Below are 14,659 nucleotides of genomic sequence, written 5' to 3' on the forward strand. Positions count from 1 at the left end.
TTTTGTTTTTAAATAATTCATAGTATGTTTATAAAGTCAGTAAATATGTCCCTGGACACATGAGGACTTTGAATATGACCAATGTATGATTCTGTAACTATTTGGTATCACATCGATACCTAAATGTGTGGTATCATCCAAAACTAATGTCAAGTATCAAAGAAGAGAAGAATAAGTGATTATTACATTTTAACAGAAGTGTAGATAGAACATGTTAAAAGAGAAAATAAGCAGATATTAACAGTAAATGAACAAGTAGATGAATAATACATTTTTACAGTTTGTCCCTCATAATGTAGACAAAATAATAGAATGATGAATGACACAATATGTTACTGCATACGTCAGCAGACTAATTAGGAGTGACAAAACAAGACAAAATGTGACAATTTGTGACAAAACATGACAAAATGTGACAAAACATGACAAAACGTTACAAAACGTGACAAAACATGACAAAATGTGACAAAAGATGACAAAAGATGACAAAACGTGACAAATCGTGACAAGATATGACAAAATGTGGTATGTGACAAGACATGACAAAATGTGATATGTGACAAAACGTGACAAAACGTGACAAAACGTGACAAAAAATGACAAAAAGTGACAAAAAGTGACAAAACGTGACAAAACGTGACAAGACATGACAAAATGTGACAATATGTGACAGACAAAACGTGACAAAACGTGATAGGACTTGACAAAACGTGACAAAACATGACAAAACGTGACAAGACATGACAAGATGTGACAAAATGTGACAATATGTGACAAAATGTGACAAAACGTGACAAAAATGACAAAACGTGACAAGACATGACAAAATGTGACAAAACGTGACAAAACATGACAAAACGTGACAAAAGATGACATAATGTTGCAAAACGTGACAAGACATGACAAAATGTGACAATATGTGACAATATGTGACAAAACATGACAAAACGTGACAAAACATGACAAAAGATGACAAAACGTGACGGAACGTGACAAGACATGACAAAATGTGACAATATATGACAATATAAATGATAAATGATAAATGGGTTATACTTGTATAGCGCTTTTCTACCTTCAAGGTACTCAAAGCGCTTTGACAGCATTTCCACATTCACCCATTCACACACACATTCACACACTGATGGCGGGAGCTGCCATGCAAGGCGCTAACCAGCAGCCATCAGAGGCAAAGGGTAAAGTGTCTTGCCCAAGGACACAACGGACGTGACTAGGAAGGTAGAAGGTGGGGATTGAACCCCAGTAACCAGCAACACTCCGATTGCTGGCACAGCCACTCTACCAACTTCGCCACGCCGTGACAAAACGTGACAAAACATGACAAAATGTGACAAAACGTGACAAGACATGACAATACGTGACAATATGTGACAAAACATGACAAAACATGACAAAACGTGACAAAACGTGACAAAATATGACAATACTTGACAAAATGTGACAATATGTGACAAAACGTGACAAAATGTGACAAAACGTGACCAAAATGACAAAACGTGACAAGTCATGACAAAATGTGACAAAACGTGACAAAAGATATTTGTTTGTTTACTTACTACTAAAAGACAAGTTGTCTAGTATGTTCACTATTTTATTTAAGGACTAAATGACAATAATAAACATATGTTTCATGTACAATAAGACTTTTTTGTTCAAATAAAGCCAATAATGGCATTTTTTTGTGGTCCCCTTTATTTAGAAAAGTATCAAAATACATTTTGGTACCGGTACCAAAATATTGGTATGGGGACTACCCTAGTACCTATTGTAATCAAGTACCCGTTTACTGCAATACTTGACTGCTTGAAGCTACATTCATCCTATACTCACTGGCAGTGTCTGTGCTCATCCACTAGTAGCTGACATGAGTAGTGCAGTACTCTTAAAGTGTAGTAATGGAGTACTTTTGAAGAAAATAGAGGTGGAGGAGGACCATGCATCCATCATGCATCCATCATGCATCCATCATGCGTCCATCATCAGCAGGGTGTCAGAGTGTTGCACTCAGCCAGTGAGAGTGTTTTTGGCTGGGCAGCACTCATGCACATCCACTGTGCTGCTGGATGAGGAGGAAGAGGAGGAGGCGGAGGCCCACCTCCAGTCCTCTCTCATCACAGGACAAACACTCGTACTCATGCTCATGTCCACACAGGTTGGCTTCCCTGGGGAATTCTCCTCTTCTCGCCTTTCCTTCCCCGGGTAAAATTCCTATCATTTCATATTTCCTGGCGACATCATCATGAAGCGTCATCCCTAACCATATCTTGGAGCTACTGTACATCCACAACAAAATGGCTGAACATTTGCAAAAACAATGACATTTAAAGACGAATGTTGATGATTTTGCCCACTTTGATGACTTTAGTGATGACCTTTATCCAGATTTGCACTAAAACGGCTCAAATGATTTGACCTCATCCTGCTAACATGCACCCAAACGCACATACAATTATTATTTGTATTCAATTTGGGGGGAATATCATCATAAAAAGTGTATTTCAGATTACATGACTCAAAAAAAGGCATGTGCTTATATTTACATAAATAAATCAATAAAAATCACATAAATAGTAACATTTCTATATAGCAAAGGAGACAATGCTAATCACAAATATATTAAAGAATATCCTAAAAATAATGTACTTCAGGAAATGTGAAAGATGCTTACAGCATTTGCAACAACAAAAAAAAGACATACATTCATCAGAAACATATAGAAAAAAATATCTAAAATATTATAATATTACATGGCGAGGAAAGAGATATTTTTAGGTTAAAAATAAGAACAATTGTTTAAAAATAAGAAAAACAAGTTTCATTTCCAAATAAATAAATAAACAAGTCACACATAGGATGTATATAAAATATCTTCATGCCATTTTTGATAATATAAGTATAGCCAGGAAGATCAATCATATACTTTTTTATATTTAAAAACAAGTTGTAACATTGAAAAAAAAATTACAGATTTATTTCCAAATAAACAAATATATTTTATATTTGAATGTAACTTTTGATAATACAATATTGGTACATAGCATTTTTTTAATACAGTATTTGTAAATTATAACTAATAAATAAAGAACTCATAAATATGTAGTTCTATTTTCTTTACATTATCATACAGCAAGATGATGCCTGTCAAGAAGTTTTATTCATTAAAATATATAACAATTAAACAAATACATTAACAACATTCTATGTATTTTTTTTAAACACTTAAATATATATAAATTAATGATTGCTATTCAATATCTTACAAAATAATAAATGAAATAAAATATATATTTTGTATGTATTTTCTATAAAATGACATGAATACAGTCAGTAAAGTCAGACGTATATAAAATATGTTTGATGATAGTATATAGCAAGGAAGAAATTCAAACATATTTATATTTCAATCAAAACATTACACAAATGTTTAACATAAAAACAAAAATAAAACAAAAAATAACACATTTAGTATAGATGAGGGCAGCAGAATCCCCAAACTGAGTTTGTGTCGTCTTTAAAGGTGCTGACAAAGTTTACATCGTCATGTATTCGACACGTCTGAAAAGGAGCGGGAAGAAGCAGAGCTTTTTATCGCAAAAAGCCGCTGCCTGACCAGGGCTCAGAAAATCTGCAGAGACTCCTCCCACCCCCACCAAGGACTGTTTTCACTGCTGGACTCTAGAAAGAGGTTCTGCAGCCTCTGTAGCAGAACCTTCAGGTTCTGTAACAGCTTCTTCCCTTTTGAAAGCATTATAATAATCCCCTCAATTCCCCCCAAAAATGGATGAAGTGGTTGGAATATAAAGACAATATAACATACATCCATAAACGTGGATGCATATGCAAAAGTGCAATATATTTATCTGTACAGTCATCTATTTATTTATATCTGCACCTTAATGCTCTTTCATCCTGCACTACCATGAGCTAATGCAACGATATTTTGTTCTTATTGTCAGGTTCAAACACCGAACTATCTATTAAACAAGACAAGAAGCAATGAAACAAACAGAGACAGGATTCAATTTAGCTCATGAGGAGAGCGTGTGGACCTGCACCCTCGCACAGTGTCACCCCGTCAAACACCGAACTATCTATTAAACAAGACAAGAAGCAATGAAACAAACAGAGACAGGATTCAATTTAGCTCATGAGGAGAGCGTGTAGACCTGCACCCTCGCACAGTGTCACCCCGCGTCCTCCTTTATTTGGGCATTTCCTGATTACATAGCTGCAGCTGCTTCTAAGGGGAGGGGTCATAAACAACTGCTGCACTGGGTCATAAACAGTTCAAACAAAAAGGTGCTTGGAGCGGTGTCAGGTTTGCCCCCTCTTTGCTTGTAGATTTGGGGTCCTGACAAGGTCCTTCCTGTGGCTGTCCACAATCTGAGAAACCGACACCTCTACGGCGCATTCTATCGCACACAGTGGAGGTTGACAAGCTGTCCGCCTTTTGCTTGATAAGATCAAAGACAGCTTTTGTCTTCACGCAGGGCAACCTGAACGCGTAGCAAACAAGTCGTGTGATAACTTATATACAATTATTCTGACACTTACCTGTGCTGTAAAGTTCAAATTTGAATGACAATGAAAGGAAGTCTAAGTCTTTTATCCATGCAATTGTTGATTACTATTATCTACAGTTTGTTTACTATCTGTGTTTACATGTTCAGCTGCAGCTACCAAGGATGAAGACTAGTTCATAGATTGATTGTTCAAAGTATTTGTGATGGCTCAGAGAACATGTGTCAGAGTCCATAGTGGATCTAACATAATAGTGTGAGAGTCCAGTCCATAGTGGATCTAACATAATAGTGTGAGAGTCCAGTCCATAGTGGATCTAACATAATAGTGTGAGAGTCCAGTCCATAGTGTATCTAACATAATAGTGTGAGAGTCCAGTCCATAGTGGATCTAACATAATAGTGTGAGAGTCCAGTCCATAGTGGATCTAACATAATAGTGTGAGAGTCCAGTCCATAGTGGATCTAACATAATAGTGTGAGAGTTCAGTGATGGCTCAGAGAACATGTGTCAGAGTCCATAGTGGATCTACCATAATAGTGTGAGAGTCCAGTCCATAGTGGATCTAACATAATAGTGTGAAAGTCCAGTCCATAGTGGATCTAACATAATAGTGTGAGTCCAGTCCATAGTGGATCTAACATAATAGTGTGAGAGTCCAGTCCATAGTGGATCTAACATAATAGTGTGAGAGTCCAGTCCATAGTGGATCTAACATAATAGTGTGAGAGTCCAGTCCATAGTGGATCTAACATAATAGTGTGAGAGTTCAGTGATGGCTCAGAGAACATGTGTCAGAGTCCATAGTGGATCTACCATAATAGTGTGAGAGTCCAGTCCATAGTGGATCTAACATAATAGTGTGAAAGTCCAGTCCATAGTGGATCCAACATAATAGTGTGAGTCCAGTCCATAGTGGATCTAACATAATAGTGTGAGAGTCCAGTCCATAGTGGATCTAACATAATAGTGTGAGAGTCCAGTCCATAGTGGATCTAACATAATAGTGTGAGAGTCCAGTCCATAGTGGATCTAACATAATAGTGTGAGAGTTCAGTGATGGCTCAGAGAACATGTGTCAGAGTCCATAGTGGATCTAACATAATAGTGTGAGAGTCCAGTCCATAGTGGATCTAACATAATAGTGTGAAAGTCCAGTCCATAGTAGATCTAACATAATAGTGTGAGTCCAGTCCATAGTGGATCTACCATAATAGTGTGAGAGTCCAGTCCATAGTGGATCTAACATAATAGTGTGAGAGTCCAGTCCATAGTGGATCTAACATAATAGTGTGAGAGTCCAGTCCATAGTGGATCTAACATAATAGTGTGAAAGTCCAGTCCATAGTAGATCTAACATAATAGTGTGAGTCCAGTCCATAGTGGATCTACCATAATAGTGTGAGAGTCCAGTCCATAGTGGATCTAACATAATAGTGTGAGAGTCCAGTCCATAGTGGATCTAACATAATAGTGTGAAAGTCCAGTCCATAGTAGATCTAACATAATAGTGTGAGTCCAGTCCATAGTGGATCTACCATAATAGTGTGAGAGTCCAGTCCATAGTGGATCTAACATAATAGTGTGAGAGTCCAGTCCATAGTGGATCTAACATAATAGTGTGAGAGTCCAGTCCATAGTAGATCTAACATAATAGTGTGAGTCCAGTCCATAGTGGATCTACCATAATAGTGTGAGAGTCCAGTCCATAGTGGATCTAACATAATAGTGTGAGAGTCCAGTCCATAGTGGATCTAACATAATAGTGTGAGAGTCCAGTCCATAGTGGATCTAACATAATAGTGTGAAAGTCCAGTCCATAGTAGATCTAACATAATAGTGTGAGTCCAGTCCATAGTGGATCTACCATAATAGTGTGAGAGTCCAGTCCATAGTGGATCTAACATAATAGTGTGAGAGTCCAGTCCATAGTGGATCTAACATAATAGTGTGAGAGTCCAGTCCATAGTAGATCTAACATAATAGTGTGAGTCCAGTCCATAGTGGATCTACCATAATAGTGTGAGAGTCCAGTCCATAGTGGATCTAACATAATAGTGTGAGAGTCCAGTCCATAGTGGATCTAACATAATAGTGTGAGAGTATATGTGATGGCTCAAAGAACTTGTGGGACGACAACAAGTTGACAAACAAGCTAAAAGCACTTAAACGTCTCGCATGCGTTTCATTTATGGCGGCCTTGGCGTGCTTTACCGCGTCTTTGTCACGCCCGCATGCGGCCGCCTGCACTCTGCCTGCACTCGTGCGCCGCTCTTGCGCGCCGCTCTTGCGCGCCGCTCTTGGCCCAGAAAAATGCCAAAAGCAATAATTTGAAGAATGTTTAAGACGGGGAGAAGACGCTCCAAGCACCTGCTCTTCATTTCGCTGGAACGTGATCAAAACATGCTAGGCTAATGGCGCCCACATGCTCCTAATGTGCAGGCTGGATGGCGTTAACACAACACGGGGAAAAAAGAGGATGCACTTCTTAAGAAAGAGAGGAGGAACAAACAAACATGTTGGGAATGGCGACCACAGGACGATCTGCCGCTGCTCACCCTTGACCCAGAGTGTGCCCACCTCGCTTCATTATGCCTTTTCCTGCGCGTGTTTATGTGTGTGTGTGTGTGTGTGTGTGTGTGTGTGTGTGTGTGTGTGTGTGTGTGTGTGTGTGTGTGATGTGTGTCACGCTGCATGCATGTTGTCCATGCTAACATGTGTTTGTTTACTCGCCACACCCTCGTTAGCTAAACAACTATTTGATGTGCCAACACTCCCTCTGCTTCCCTGACTGTCTCTTGGATCTCGACCTCCCGCCTGGACACGGACCATCTACGCCTCGCTATAGCCCCCGACTACCTGCTTGTATCACCTGCCCGGCCCCTTTTGGACTTGCGTCTCGCTCAACACTCTGGTAACACTCTACAGCTAATCTCCACACATAGTCTCACACACACACACTGTTTGGATTCGCCACACTTCATTTCCCTGGTTTATTTATATTCTTATTTGTTATTTATATATATATAGTATATATCTAATACAACATAGAGCTTAGTACTATGCCCCCCTTTTGTCTGTGCCGTCACCTCCTCCTGTACACGTAACAAAAGGAAAGGCAAAGTGATAAAAAAAACAATTAACCTTGTTTATGTATTTTAAAAACAGTTAACATAACAACAAAACACAAAATCAAACTTCCTCAAAAAGAAAAGTATTTTGTGATATTTAAAATGCTGCACGCGGATATATTGACTATTGATTAACTCTTGGCAGTTTTAGCACACTAATAGACTCAATGTGTAGAATTATATCTTTGATTAATTCTTTAAATGTGTGTACGTGTGTGTGTGTGTGTGTGTGTGTCTGTGTCAGCGCGGTTTGCGTTTTTAATACGTTATAGACATAATATAATATATCTGTATATAAATTACTCTGTACACATATTATGTATATATTCGTATATCTGTTTGATTTTTTTATAGCTATATTAGTCTATTTATACCTGCATTGTCCTTTCCATCATTGTAACTGAGCTACTGTGTTGAACAATTTCCCTTGTGGATCATTAAAGTTTGTCTAAGTCTAAGTCTAAGTTGCAAATCAACGCCGCTTTAAAAGCTACTTGAATTGATGTAGATAAAGTTTAGCTGGATGACTTTGGCTAAAATTGTTGTTATTTTTCACACAACTCGGTCTCACTCTTGTTAGCTAGCTAGCAAGGTAGAAGCTAACACTCTTGATGCCGCATCCTCCCTCCAGACGTGGTTGTGTGTCGAAATGGCTGGTTGCATCAGCTCTGCTCTTTTAATGTCTTTAATGTCCTTTGTGTTCTTGGAGGTTTCCTCATGTTTGTGGGCTATGGCTATGAGGTTTTTTTTCTTCCTTGGCCTCAGTCTGGACCCCCTCTCCAGGATCCCAGGCTTAGACTGAATTTAAAGTTAAAGTTAAAGTACCAATGATTGTCACACACACCAGGTGTGGTGAAATTTGTCCTCTGCATTTGACCCATCACCTTGATCACCCCCTGGGAGGTGAGGGGAGCAGTGAGCAGCAGCGGTGCCGTGCCCGGGAATCATTTTTGGTGATTTAACCCCCAATTCCAACCCTTGATGCTGAGTGCCAAGCAGGGAGGTAATGGGTCCCATTTTTATAGTCTTTGGTATGACTTGGCCGGGGTTTGAACTCACAACCTACCCATCTCAGGGCGGACACTCTAACCACTAGGCCACTGAGTAGAATCCACCTCCCCCCCCTCCCAGCGTTTACCTTTTTTGTAAGGGGCGCCGGAAGTTGGCAGACCCGTCAGCGATCCTGTTCTGTCTCCCTGTAATGTTTGATCCTGTTTTGTCTCCCTGTAATGTTTGATCCTGTTCTGTCTACCTGTAATGTTTGATCCTGTTCTGTCTCCCTGTAATGTTTGATAGTGTTCTGTCTCCCTGTAATGTTTGATCCTGTTCTGTCTCTCTGTAATGTTTGATCCTGTTCTGTCTACCTGTAATGTTTGATCCTGTTCTGTCTCCCTGTAATGTTTGATCCTATTCTGTCTCTCTGTAATGTTTGATCCTGTTCTGTCTACCTGTAATGTTTGATCCTGTTTTGTCTCCCTGTAATGTTTGATCATGTTCTGTCTCCCTGTAATGTTTGATCCTGTTCTGTCTCCCTGTAATGTTTGATCCTGTTTTGTCTACCTGTAATGTTTGATCCTGTTCTGTCTCCCTGTAATGTTTGATCCTGTTCTGTCTCCCTGTAATGTTTGATCCTGTTCTGTCTCCCCGTGATGTTTGATCCTGTTCTGTCTCCCTGTAATTGTTGTCTGATCTTGAATGGGATTGTGCTGAAAGTCTTAATTTCCCCTCGGGGATTAATATAATATTTCTGATTCTGATTCTGATACTTATTTATTTTGTTTTCTTTAAAATGATTAAGGAGCCAATATTATGCAGATGTGTACTTATAACAATTTGACAGGCACAAATAAGCTATTTAGAGTTGTGGTGAAGAGTGAGGGAGGTAACGGAACATTTATAACATAATTGAGAAGCACTTTACTTTGGATTTGGAACTAAGCGTTGAGACCAGATCTGTCCTAGCTAAGTCTGTGAGCAATAAGAATATTCACAAGCAGAAAAAGAAACTGGATTTATAAAAAATTGGACTGACCAAAAAAAGTTCATGCCCAAATGATTACCAAACGAAAAATAAAATATATACAAATGCCTGCACAAAGGTTAAGTTATGAAAGTAATGAACTGTGCATAAACAATTTGCATCCGTCAAGCCTTGATTGAGTTGTTATTTCCACCCAGTAGTTTCCAGTAGTTCTGTAAACAAATACTTGTCATGTCTGTGTTCATGTTTTTGTTTGGCCATGTGCTGTTTTGTTTTTTGGACACTTCCTTAGTTCCTTGTTTCACTTCCTGGTTTTGTTTGTCACCATAGCAACCATTAGTTTCACCTGTTCCACGTTTGTACTCACACACACCTGTCTCACGTTTTCACATTGTCATGTCACGCACCTGTTCACAGTTAAGTCACGCACCTGTTGTCACTATATAGGCTTTTCTGTTTCTGTTGTTCGTGCTGGCGACATCACCCATTCATGCCATGTCCACAGTTCCTTGTCACGTTAGTTCTTGTTTCATCTCTTGTCACGTAAGTTTTTGTTTGTTTAATGTTCATAGTTCTCCGCCATTGTGCGCGCCCTTTGTTTTCCTAGTCAAGTTTTTTACCTCCGCTGTGAGCGCCTTTTGTTTGTACCTTTTGTTTGAGTTTATAGTAATAATTAAACTATGTCTTTACCTGCACGCCACGTCCGTTCCAATTCTTTTGCACCACGGGAGAGCAAACCACGCCAAAGACCAAGTTATGACAGATGTCGCCAGCCTAAGAGCTCTCCCGCAAAAAATTTGGACAATTTTGACGAGGCAACGTGGGAGGTCCTCCGCGCGATGGAGGAAGAGACACTCCGCCATTCCCCCATGGAGCGCAGGGATCTCATGTGGGGTCCGACCGGCAAACTGGTGCCGATCAGCTCCCTTTGGCCCGGGGACGTTGGCACGTCATCCCTGTCCCGGAAGCGGCGCTCCAGACCGAGGATGTCAGGGAAGGTGAGCGGACAGCACGCTGCGCTCCTGCAGGCTCCTCCCCCTCCGGGCGGAAATGGAAATCAGCCAGCCTGGCAGCTCAAGGAGCACTCCACAGACCTGGAGATTGTTTTCCCAAATTCTTTACCGGTTCAATCCAAGCCACCCAAATTCCATGCCCCGCCCCCCAGGACTCATGCCACGCCCAAGTCAGAATTTTTTTTTTCACCCACAAAAGCCCAGGTGGGGGGGAAAGAAAGACATTTTGGACAATTTAGAGGGGAGGATTCTGCCCTCCTCCTGAACCCCCTCCGCCCACCCCAAAAGACGGTTCCAGACCGCGGGGAGCGCGTCTGGTATCCGCTCCTTGAGGGGGGGGCTAGGGCTGGGAATTGTTCAGGTGGGGTGGCTCAGCATCGTCACGCCAAGCCACAGCCTCCAGCACGACCACAACCACCTGTCTTTCGACCTGCCAAGCCACAGACACCAGCACGACCCCCACCACCAGTTTTTCGTCACGCCAAGACACAGCCTCCAGCACGACCCCCACCACCTGTCTTTCGACCTGCCAAGCCACAGCCACCAGCACGGCCGCCACCACCAGTTTTTCGACCATGCCAAGATCCACCTGCTCCACGCCCAGCTCCACGCCAAGCGCCGCCAGTACCTGCTCCACGCCAAGCGCCGCCAGTACCTGCTCCACGCCAAGCGCCGCCAGTACCTGCTCCACGCCAAGCGCCGCCAGTGGCTGCCCCACGACGCCAAGCGCCGCCCGTGGCTGCCCCACGCCGCCAAGCGCCGCCCGTGGCTGCCCCACGCCGCCAAGCGCCGCCCGTGGCTGCCCCACGCCGCCAAGCGCCGCCCGTGGCTGCCCCACGCCGCCAAGCGCCGCCCGTGGCAGCTTCACGACGCCAAGTGCCGCCAGTCGCAGCCCCACGCCGCCAAGTGCCGCCCGTGGCTGCCCCACGCCGCCAAGTGCCGCCCGTGGCTGCCCCACGCCGCCAAGTGCCGCCCGTGGCTGCCCCACGCCGCCAAGTGCCGCCCGTGGCTGCCCCACGCCGCCAAGTGCCGCCCGTGGCTGCCCCACGCCGCCAAGTGCCGCCCGTGGCTGCCCCACGCCGCCAAGTGCCGCCCGTGGCTGTCCCACGCCAAGACCAAAGCCAAGACCAAGACCCGCCAAGTGACCAAGACCAAGACCCGCCAAGTGACCAAGACCAAGACCCGCCAAGTGACCAAGACCAAGACCCGCCAAGTGACCAAGACCAAGACCCGCCAAGTGACCAAGACCAAGACCCGCCAAGTGACCCAAACCAAGACCAAGTCCAAGCACAGCCACACCAAGACCAAGTCCAAGACCAACTACGCCAAGACCAAGACCAACCACGCCAAGTCCAAGACCAAGACCAACCACGCCAAGTCCAAGACCAAGACCAACCACGCCAAGTCCAAGACCAAGACCAACCACGCCAAGACCAAGTCCAAGACCAAGACCCAGACCCTCGCCAAGACCAAGACCAAGACCCATGCCAAGACCAAGACCCTCGTCAAGACCCGCCACGCCAAGCTTCGCCGCCTGACGCACCACGCCAAGCTTCGCCGCCTGCCACGACAACGCGCCCACCTCCTCGTCGGCCAAGGATGTGGCCTTTCCATGGGCGTCCGCCACGCCAGGTGCGCCGACCTCCTCGTCTGCCACGAATGTGGCCATTCCCAGGTCGCCCACCTCGTCAGGTTCAGCGGCGGTCTACCCGCCGCCGCCACCTGACTCTGCCCCGGTGGATTCGGGGACACCTGGTCTGGCGACCCACCGCCATGTCCCCCTCCCCCCCTCCCATGACTCTTGATCCTGTTTTTTGTTTTTGGACATCTGGGATCTGTCCGTAAGGGGGGGGTTCTGTCATGTCTGTGTTCATGTTTTTGTTTGGCCATGTGCTGTTTTGTTTTTTGGACACTTCCTTAGTTCCTTGTTTCACTTCCTGGTTTTGTTTGTCACCATAGCAACCATTAGTTTCACCTGTTCCACGTTTGTACTCACACACACCTGTCTCACGTTTTCACATTGTCATGTCACGCACCTGTTCACAGTTAAGTCACGCACCTGTTGTCACTATATAGGCTTTTCTGTTTCTGTTGTTCGTGCTGGCGACATCACCCATTCATGCCATGTCCACAGTTCCTTGTCACGTTAGTTCTTGTTTCATCTCTTGTCACGTAAGTTTTTGTTTGTTTAATGTTCATAGTTCTCCGCCATTGTGCGCGCCCTTTGTTTTCCTAGTCAAGTTTTTTACCTCCGCTGTGAGCGCCTTTTGTTTGTACCTTTTGTTTGAGTTTATAGTAATAATTAAACTATGTCTTTACCTGCACGCCACGTCCGTTCCAATTCTTTTGCACCACGGGAGAGCAAACCACGCCAAAGACCAAGTTATGACAATACTATTTTCTTCCACTGCTTCATTCTCTATGATTTGTGCTTGTGTTCTAAACATACTGGAAGAGCCCAACCAGCCAAGTCGTCATGTAAGGTTAAAAAGAAAAAGGGTTATATTTGTGTGGAGGTTTTCCTCTTGGGGGGGGGGGGGTTCTCCTGATGCCGACAGATCTTCTTGATGAGCCCGTGGTACAGGGTTAAGCACGTTTTTATTTTCATCCACGCATGGAGGGATTGCTTTCCAGCAATACTTTTCAGTCCCGCGTGTCTCTGAAATGTGTGTTTTTTTCTGTCTCCAACTCCAACAACGTGTCTCTGCCCGGCCGCTGCTACTAAAGTTGACAGGTGATTAGATAACAAGCCCCAGCTGGGTAATCTACTCACCTGCCGCTGCTTCCACGCCTCCCTCCACAATTTGGTTAGGCTTTGTTTGTTTGAATTAACATAATACATTTATTTAATCAACATATAACACAGTAGGGGCAGCACGGTGGAAAAGCGGGTTAGTGTGTGTGCCTCGCAACACAAAGGTCCTGGGTTCTGGGCACAATACAAAGGTCCCGGGGTCTTTCTGTGTGGAGTTTGCATGTTCTCCCACCTCCAAAGACATGCACCTGGGGATAGGCCCCTCCCACCTCCAAAGACGTGCACCTGGGGATAGGTTGATTGGCAACACTAAGATGGTCCCTAGTGTGTGAATGTTGTCTATCTAACTGTGTTGGCCCTGTGTTGAGGTGGCGACTTGTCCAGGGTGTACCCCGCCTTCCGCCCGAATGCAAGGTTAAAAAGAAAAAGGGTTATATTTGTGTGGAGGTTTCCCTCCTGATGCCGACAGATCTTCTTGAGCCCGTGGTACAGGGTTAAGCAAGTTTTTATTTTCATCCACGCATGGAGGGATTGCTTTCCAGCAATATGTGTTTGGGCTTTTCAGTCCCGCCTGTCTCTGAAATGTGTCTCTGGCCGGCTGCTGCTAATAAAGGTGACAGGTGGTTAGATAAAGATGCCCCAGCTGGGTAATCTACTCACCTGCCGCTGCTTCGAGGCCGTTCCCCGCCTTCCGCTCGAATGCAGCTGGGATAGGCTCCAGGATCCCCACCCCCCCGTGACCCTGAAAGGGACAAGCGGTAGAAAATGGATGGATGGATGCTTCATTGCTTGTAATGTTGCATTCCCCAGCATGGCGGATTAGTCGCTGGTGCTCACGTTCAAGCAGGACATGTGAAAAAGGCCTCCTGGCGAGCCGCCTGCTGTCGAGCACCACTCACGGCGAGGGGTGTTGCATTTTTGGGGGGAATTTTATTATCAAACCTCCCAATTGTGGTTCAACTCTCCCAGCAGGGGAGTGGAGGTCAAGAGGCAGCTCCTGATTGTCTACTCCTGGTTTGTCTTCTCATGCTTTATTTTCATTTTGTTGTTTGTTCCGCCAGGAGCTGCAGTCGCCATGGCAGCGCCGGAGGAGAAAAGAAGTGGTCGGACAATATGAGCGTTGTGCAGGATTAGGACCACAGGGAGATTTTTTTTTTTTTCATTTCACCTTCGGGCCGCAGCGCAAGAGTTGATGTAAGCGCTGCTTCTCCCAGCAGCTAATCTCCCGTAGCCACTT

At 44.0% G+C, this 14,659-nt stretch overlaps 1 long non-coding RNA gene across 2 annotated transcripts in view; it reads left to right on the forward strand.

Moving 5' to 3' along the window:
- Nucleotides 1-14,659, forward strand: part of LOC133659428 (uncharacterized) — a 109,140-nt gene that overhangs the window by 86,470 nt on the left and 8,011 nt on the right. The window contains exon 3 of one of the 2 annotated variants that reach the window (XR_009827655.1): nucleotides 14,484-14,590. The exons of the other annotated variant lie outside the window; for it this stretch is intronic. This is a non-coding gene — a long non-coding RNA (uncharacterized LOC133659428). Of the gene's footprint in view, nucleotides 1-14,483; nucleotides 14,591-14,659 lie in introns of those variants that run through there. 2 annotated transcript variants of the gene reach the window in all.

The sequence above is a fragment of the Entelurus aequoreus genome, linkage group LG10, assembly GCF_033978785.1.
Source record: "Entelurus aequoreus isolate RoL-2023_Sb linkage group LG10, RoL_Eaeq_v1.1, whole genome shotgun sequence".
Taxonomy (NCBI): domain Eukaryota; kingdom Metazoa; phylum Chordata; class Actinopteri; order Syngnathiformes; family Syngnathidae; genus Entelurus; species Entelurus aequoreus.